Source organism: Pungitius pungitius, chromosome 15, assembly GCF_949316345.1.
Source record: "Pungitius pungitius chromosome 15, fPunPun2.1, whole genome shotgun sequence".
NCBI classification, from domain to species: domain Eukaryota; kingdom Metazoa; phylum Chordata; class Actinopteri; order Perciformes; family Gasterosteidae; genus Pungitius; species Pungitius pungitius.
The window spans coordinates 5,688,500-5,697,881 of NC_084914.1; positions in this window are offsets into that span (position 1 = coordinate 5,688,500).

Consider the following 9,382-nt stretch of genomic DNA (forward strand, 5'->3'; position numbering starts at 1 on the left):
GTAATCACATCAGATGTAGCGGCATCGATGAGCATCGCGGGAGACGCGGCTGCGATGGAAAGTCGATAAATATTCGGCGTTAAGGACGCACTCTCAGCAAAGCTGACAAAACCAACGGATCATTTCTCAATCATCCCCTTTAGTCAAAGAGAACCGTAAGAACCAAAGCTAATTCATCACATTTACTGAGACACTTTAAACTCTGTTTGCACTTTCACATGTTTACACTATTTGTGCAAATTATACAACTTATTATTGTTGTTGTTGTTGTTTGCTGCTGCCGGTTGGCTGAGGGCCAACAAACACAATTTTCTTAGTATGGCCACAATGACAATTAAAAAAAGTATTTATCTCATCTTATCTTGTGTTGATCCTTGGCTTTGAACAGAAGAAGACGCCAGCGTTTGTTCAGACTCAATCTCAGATTTAGCTTGAATGGTGCTTCGACCTAAAACAAACTCTGTTGTGTGCTGTTCTGACATTGCTTTGTGAAATGATGGAATATTCTGAGACAGTAAAAACATTGAATGGCGCAGTAGATCCGGAACTGGGGCCAAAAACCAGGACAGATGTGGAGATGAAAGCTAAACTACCGCTAAGAACTAAAGCTACATAAAACTAGAGGAGTGACCTGCAAACTGTGCAGAGATTTATAAGATGGCTGTTGAGGAGTCGCAACGCCCCCCCCCCCCCCCCCCCTGCCCCCCCTATCATCATACAGCCGCAGGTACAAAGAAACACCCTCCTTAAAAAAGAACTACTGATACTATGCATAATGTGTACTGGGTTGTAAAGAATAAAGGGAAAATGTAATGGACGTAATGAAGAAAGCGGACGTCTCTTCCTCTGGCAGAGCGTAATGCAGCCTGAGCGCGGAGAAAAACAAAAATAAAGTGGCCATCAGAAAATCTAAGGCATCTAATTGGCAGGTGATGCCGCGTGCTCTGGAGACGGCTGTCAGCAGCAACATGAATCTCTGTCAACAACTGCTCCACCTTGATAGTTATTCACTCTAACGCGCCCTCGACATTCCAACACGCTCCCTTTTCTTTTTTTAATGGGATCCGCCGAGCTTTCTGTTGTAATTCATGTCTTAATTTCAACCTACGATTTAAGAATTGATCATCGCCGTCGTTCGGTAATGCGCCGATGTTCAGTTTTCTTGGATTTACAAGTTTGTTCAAAGAGCTGCAGGAGCCTTCTAGGCTGCAGATAAACAGGGAACATTTAATAGTTTCATTTACATTTAGCATGCTTGCAAATGTTGGTAAAAATGCAATTCATTGAAGCAAAATGAAATCTCATCCAGTCTTGGTGCAAAAAATTATATTATACAAGTCAGAGGTGAAGGTGTCCTACTCTGAGGGCAGTAGGCTGCGTTATTTGCAACACTGGTTCCAGGATGTTTTGTCATATCCAATTATTGAAGTGACAACAAAAAAAAAAACATTTAAATAATATGCGGAAGTTCGACCCTAATGTGTTTTGTGAACCAGACTTGCACAGGTTACGTCTACTGGGGAAATCTTTTCTGGTTCACGTATTTGCTTGTGAGAGTTCAGGCAATAAGAGAAGGAAAATATTATGGTTTAGAAAACATGTTAATACAAAAGGCTTCATCCCGGCTGGAATTAGATTTCGTCTAAACCGTGCCACACAACTCAGTGCAAGATACACTATATTTTATCACAACATGTTTTTTACTAAGCAGTTGGATGAATGTGATTTGTTTCCTGCAGACGGTTGGAATACAACAAGAAGAACGTCATTTGAATAATCTGTTCATATGACATGACTTATTTCCCTTTCTACACGTACAAGCCACCAGAGCTCATTATTTTTAATTAGCCCCCACGTGTGGACCAACCTCCCCATCCGCAGATAGAAATTCACGTCTACCGTCCCTGGTTAATGCAAACACCAGTCAGATTTTACAGATACCTGAAGCATCAGATGTAGATTAAGTATAGAAGAAGAAAATGCTTTCGCTAGAAAAGATTTCAATGCAGCCACACAACATGATGCACAGAGAAAGGTATAAAAAAAAACCTCCTGCTGTTACTTTCTTATCATTCTCCACTTACACATAAAGCCCATATCTAAAATTACAGCAGTTTTCTGGGGCTGCCAAAGGGGATGCGGAGAAATGTCGCAGGTTGAGGAAATTGGGTACAAAAAAATAAATAAATATAACTGTAAAACAAACTTCTCTGTCCCTACAGTAACATGAGTTTACACAGATATATGTTTACTTTTGTGAGGGAGAGAGTCCCGGGACGAGCTATTTTTCCATTAAGGTTGCATTTGCAGGTTGCACTAACCCGTTTGCTGCAGGCAACGAGGACACTAAAATATCCTCTTCCATATTGTCAGAAGCAGAACAGAAAATGAAAATGCTTCACAGAACCACATTATTCTGATCGTATTCAACAGTAACTTAAGTCGTACCGCAGTTGTCATTTAATGCATACATTTGTTTCAATATTGTCAACCCAAAACATGGATTATGGAGTCATTTTCTTTTCCTGGTGCACTTTGCTGCATTTGCTCAGGCTATACAGATCCCCTTAGTGTGTAACAATCAGACAATTTCTCTTTTTATTATTACGATTCATTTTCATAAAAAAAAAAAAAAATCACCTCCCTTCCAGGGAAGACAGCGGCCCCAAATTGAAAAGCGCCTCATTTCGGTCTCAAACTTCCACTCGGCTTGGAGAGGGAAAAGGGACGGGAATTAATTTGCAGTGAGTGAATGGTTTTTGACAGGGGGCCATTTCCCCAGTCAGTGTCAGTGTTATCGCGGCTGTGCAATAACGCAATAAGCAAAACAATCAAACGCCAAGCTGCGAAAACATCTGACCTAAGATTCTCATTTGATATAGGCCATAATTGCTTTGTCGAGAGGACTGACGATTTTTCTAAAATAACTTGGGCTGAGGCGCGTAGCCAGAAGCAGCGTGGTTTCTTTTCCTTCCCGCCTTTGTTCTGCGAGATCAGTCAGAACGTCTCCAACACGCAGCGCTCGTCCCTCTCAAACACCCCGAATGAACCTGCCTCCTCGGGGCTGTTCTTCCACGATGAGCCCAACGAATTTCGCTGAGAAATTCAAAAATGTGTTTGTTTTTGTTGGGAGGAAACGTGATTCCATGTGTCAAAACAACAACAACAACAACAACAACAACAACAACAACAACCCTTGTAATTGCCGTAATGATGCCGCATCGGGACGTCCATTGATGGCGTGATCACGACAACGGAGAAACATCCGCGGTGCGATGCCGCAGTGTGACGTGGCTCTTCACTGTTCGGGTGGCCCAACACCAATTAGCAGCAGCTACGAGTGAGCCGGTGACATCGGACCTGTCGGCGGTCGGCGCAGGCTGAGAGGGGAGAAGCCTGCGGGCGCTTCAACGTGGATGAGAGAAAAATAGGAGAATAAGAAGGACCCGTGTCTCCCGCGGGATTCATTGGGATTGGAACAGAGCCAAATTGGACGTGCTACTGGAGCCCAACCCTTCTCCGCGTTATTTGTAGTTATTTATTACTAAAATATCGTTTCACTCAAACGTCGAGACGCGAGGGCCAACCCTCGTGTTTTCTTAGTCTAAATTTACATTGAGTACGACCTAATTCTAAGCTCATAGTAAAATAATTGATACCCAGAAAACAGCATTATGTTTTCACTGTGTCTAGTTGTCATTAGAGAAACACATTTAAGGCAGAATAAATTTCCATGGATCAGACGCGGCAGATACAGTAGGTCTAAAAGTGGATTATATTCAGTACCGCAACAGTCTCTCTGTCCCCAGCATTTCCCCTCTTAATCCAATCATGCCCCAATTACAAAAAGCAAAGATGAAGTTGGGGAGGGACCGAAAGAGAGCACTCTAAATGCAAACTTAGTTTTCTGGCGCCGTTTTGGGAAGATGAGTTCGTGACCTTTTGTTTTTGACCATTTACACAGGAGCCTCGAAGGCAACCCAAGACAATTTCATCAGGGCTAAGTGAAGAACACGGAAAATATCACGCGTGTGTTCGTGAGCATCCCCAGAAGAGGGAGAAAGAGAGAGTAAGGACCAGCATGAAGAAGTATAAAAGTGTACTGAATTGTTTATCGAAGCTCCGGGATGAATCATCACTGATAGAAAACAAAGCATTTTTCCACCAGAGATGCAGAGATCATTTCCCCGATTTTAATCCTGCAGCTCGAAACCATTAACTTCAACTTCATTTCTTTCTTTTAAAAGAAAGGTTCCATTGCAATTGTTTTAGCAAAGAATCGTTAACTTTTGTTAGGACCTGATGGATTCCCATTGAATCGTTATTTATAACGATTGCTTTGTTCCCAGGAAATGTTCTTTCACATAATATCCGAGGATTGATAAAGATTAGTTTTTAGTGCCCATTTCCACTCCAGGCAAAATGAGTTCTATGGTGTAGGTGCTCATCGGTGTACATAATGTTAAGAGGGTAGATCCAATAACAAAGTAAAGGCACCCTCGGATAACGTCGACGTCAGCAAAAAACACTTCACCATTTCAGAACAGTTAATTAACAGAGTTAATGCATTTTTACCAATTAATCAGTCCACAAACCCACAAAATCTATCTATAAATGTACATAAAATAAATGAATAGTTTAAGAAATATCATTTCTTCCACATGCTAGTTTTAGTCGCACTGTAAGATACGTTATATCATAGGTTACCTGAATACTATCCATCCTTGTATGGGTTTATAGTTGGAACAATGGCAGAGTTCATACATAGTTATAGTTCTTGACAAGTTACACTGACGGAAATTATTCAGTGAGGAAGCCCAGTTTCTTTTTGAGGCTGATATATTTTGCCGAAACGTGTGAAAGACTTACGGCCTTGTTGTGCAACTGAGCCAATACTCCTCACGAATTAAGATGCGAAAGAAAGGAAGACTTTGGTTCATGTGCCCGAGGACTCTTGTTGACCTGAATCGTGAAATCATTCTGCAGCAGCAACAACGGTACACCGCGTGCGTGCATGCATGGTTGCGCGCGCACGTGTGTGTGTGTGTGTGCACGAGATGCTTAAAAAGGAGCCTTGGGTAGTACAGAATGCAGGTCAGTAATTACGGTTACCTCGGTTGAGCAACACGGTTAATCTGTATGTCACTGTTAATCTGCCGTTATCTATATATGGATGTTGCTTCATCGCACCTCAAGGCACAACAATCACTTTTCTCCTTTCTTTACCTTTGAATTGGGCCATTAAGCACAACAGGAGGGTGTCAAATGTTTTTCTTCACCGCCTCAGACTCGAGTCGGATGTTGCAGCCGTGACAGAAGGCCGTCACGCTACTGTACAACTGAAAACAGCCACTCCCGGAGATTTATCCGCGGCCAGCTTTGACAGCGCCATCGCTAATTGCGCTAATTACACGACTCCATTAGCGTGTGAGACAGCGGCCTTCAAAAAAAGCGACAGTTGGTAATCAGATTTAGAGCTCACATCTGTGACAGTTTACCGTTCACTCACCTACCCTCCTGCCACCCACCCCCACTTTGTCTTTGACATCACCTCTTTAAAGATTCATAAGCCGGGGCCATTTACATAAAAGTTAACGCATCTGATTAGTGGTATTACAACCCACTGTGACCGGCCCGGGCCCCGCAGGGACCGGAGGATCGGCCAAGGTTACGCGTGGGGCGCGTGCTCGACAGCGCGGAGCCCGCCGCGACGCCGGGCAATGCGGAGATTTTCCATTTTGTTGAGAACAAAGACATTCTACCTTGTTTTTGGAATCTTTTTTTTTTTTTTTGCCTTCATGTCTTTGTGGGGAACCGTTTCACAGCAATGTAATTGACTCGTGGCACGGAATGAATCGATTGGAGGGTTTCTGTTTTTGACGTTTTTTGGCTGCATTGCATGAACGGGGGAAATATTGTGGGCAAGCACCCCCGCGGTACGCAACAAAGCTATTTTGTTCTTTGCTTTGGTGTGTTTACAAAAATAAGCGACCGTGATGCAATGCTGGAGCAACTTAAATGTTTTCACCAACATAAAAAGGCATAAGAACATTGATGGTGAAACTATTCATTGCAATTCAATTGGGGTCATTAAGTCAAAATTTGCATTTATATAGTAACATTAAATTGTCGCGCAGCATCGCTGAATAATGTGCTCATATTCGGGCATCATAATTAATGTGGGTTTCCAAGGAAAGCTCTGGAAGCTAATTGCTCACAGGGTGGTCTCATTACAGCAGCAACAAAACACTTTGCACAAGTCTGGCTGACCAGAGCACAGAAACTGCAGGGGGCTGCTGGGAATGCAATCAAAATATGTCAACGTTTTACGGTATTTCCATTTCTCCATTCACGGGAAAAGTCCTGTCATAGAGTAGCTTTTCACTGTGCAGGCTCATCTGTCATTTTGGAATAATTCTGTACTTTAAACGTGAGTCGTGTGCCGATGAATTTGGCCGAGGACCCTGGAGCCAACTCCTGGCCAGGCAGCATCCCCCAAGGCTGGGCACAAACGCATCAGGACTTGCAATAACCTGCCTCTTCTCGTTTCCCCAGACATGCCAGCACCAGCCTACACTATGCTACTTGGTTTAAAAGAAAAAGCCTCAGCAGCCCTGTACGGACCTCTTTCATAAAATACAAAGAAATACCGCCTTCTTTCACAGGTGAGGCCCTGAGGCGCTCTCGCATTGCAGGCCTTGAGGAAAAAAAAAAAAAAGCGCCGTGCTTGACTGTAGGTCACGGGGGTTTGAGAGGTTTACCAAGGTGATGCAATAAAAGGCTTCGATCAAATAATGTAAAACACCAGGGACGGCTCATAAATAAAACTTTTAATTCTAAATCCTACTCAAATGATATAAAATGTACAACCTACATTATATTGCATATGCAAGCCGAACTACTCCTGCAAGGTCAACCAGACCCCAATTTGTCTGTCACCTCCTCCATTACCTGCACTAATGCAGACTATTATGTGCGAAGGGGGTAAATTGGAAGGGATATGGTGCTTATGAGAGACCTAGGTGGCACCATTGCAGGATAGGTGACATTTTGTTGTTTGTTTTCCCGGATGGAGCAAGAGGTGAGGAAGGAAGCCATATGGTGGGTATTTATCAGGCGATGGCTGCCACGGTGATTGAATGTGAGCTGAAGGTGAAGCTGCAGGCGGCTGGGAGGGTGAGCGCGTCCCGAGGCCCGGGGTCTAGCACCAGGTTGTTCATCATCTCCCTCAAAGGAAGGTCAGCAGTCCAATGAATCACCCTCCCCACCAAACTTACAGCTTGCTTCTCCGTCGGCTTTACTGCACATTCGCAGCAGTTCACGGTGATCACCGAAAAAAAACCCCGAATCCACTCCCTGTGTAGCTTTAGGACATCTGATGGTTATTGTCAGGCATCATCGGGAGGGGCTTGAGCCGTTGCCTGAATTGAAGTCACGAAAGAAGCAAAACAGAAAGGACGATGGCCGGTTTCCTGTTAGACCAGAAGCAGAAGCATGAAGCCCGTTTCAAGGTTTTTCCCCGATGTTACCGGTACAGGAGTGGATGACATACCCCCCCCCCCCCCGCGCCCCGTGTGGGCCATGCTTAAGTTCCACGCTTGAGCGAGGCCAAAGTTCAGCTGGGCGCCCCACCGGGGAACGCGCCAATCCCAAAGAATATTACGTTTTTATACACTTCCTCAGCCTTTTCTCACACATCACGAGACCTCACACAACACACGGAAGGGAACATACACCAGAGACGGGGATTTGGCCCGGTGCACTTGGACCATGAGAAATGTAGCAAGGGCACTCGTGTTTGAAGAAAAGTCACCCTCCTCCATGTGAAATGACAGCACAGGGAGGGAGGAATACTTCTTTTGAAAAGTTTTTCTCCACAGTCTCACAACTTGGTTCAAATTATGAAAAATACGAGAAGATCATTTCCATTTTGACTGACTCATCGCATTGTTGAGGGCCCCCAAGGCAGTTCTGAGCATCCCAGGGGGTCAGCGTATGAAGTGCTGCACAGCCAGCAGTTTCACACCAACAATAGCTTTAGAGGCAGACGGTGCGAGCGCGACAGATTTAACTGAATCAAAATAAAAACACTAACAATGGGAAAAATCATTTATTTCATTACAAAAAAAAAAAGTAGGCATCCACACAAGACTGTAGTCCACTTAGTAATGATAATGCAGAGGGTCGGTTTGCCATCATAAGCAGCACAACTTATATTTAACCACATCTTGTTTTGGACCACACTAGTTTTCAACTAATGGAACAAAATTGCTCCTATTTTGTTGACATGAAGACATGTTGATATTAGACGGATTAGAGTCTCTCTGTGTCTCTCCGTCTCTGTCCTCCACTCACCATTTGCACGCAACCTAATAAAAGTTGTCATTTTCATGCATTCTATAACACTATCCTAAAAACAGGACGGATCGGTATGGAGTGGCAGCGCTTTCACCTTCACTCGCTGTGACACTATCACAGATTCACAGAAGGCTTGTTTCGCAGCGGGTGGTAAATAAAGCGGCTCAGCCATCAACCCCTGAAGGTGCAACAAGAAGACTCCCACTTTATAAGTACGGCGCGCGTTATGTGGCACACCTCGGTCGATTCGCACGCGACGTTGCTCCTCAGCCCCTCACGTGTGACTGAAGCTTGGGAAGAAGGAAAAAAAAAAGAAGATATGTGGTTAGTGCTCCAAGTAAATGTCTAAGCATGAGGTGACCTTGGGTACTGATGCGTCATTTCCAGCCATTGGGCTCACAAATGGCTGCCCTCCGGACACGCAATTACCCCAAAATCCTAGTCGGTGTGCTGCGGGCTAAATGCCGTGGTGATTAGGGATGAAGGGAGAGGGGGGGGGGGGGCAGACTCCAGGCTGGTTGCACACACTGAGGGGGGGGGGGGGGGGGGGGACGTGGCATGCAAATTCCAGCTCTGTAAAACAATGGTGTGCAGAGGAGCATTTCCAAAACAAGGACTCATCAAGGGCTCGGAGAGTGGATCAGACAGCTGGAGATCATTGCTGGCTCCCAGCTAATAATAATAATAACAATAATAACAATAATAATAATAATAGGAGCGCTCCGAAAGGGAGGAGAGTAAGGCCTCCGTGGTGATACGAGCAGGGTCAACTCGTGCAAAGCTCGCGCAGAGCCACGGTGCCCACGCATGAGACACGAAGAACAGGGGAGAGAAGACGCTGGTAGCATGTGTCGCCGGTGGGAAGCTCCGGAGATCCAGACGTTTTCGGTTCCTTGCTGCTTTGGCGAGAGAAAAAAAAAATCGAGCTTGAACGAGCAAACACGATTGCCCGTAATATAAACACGACATTTCCCACATTAAAAAACAGGAGACTCTCCGTGCAGCTGGCTGTCAAGTTGTGTAG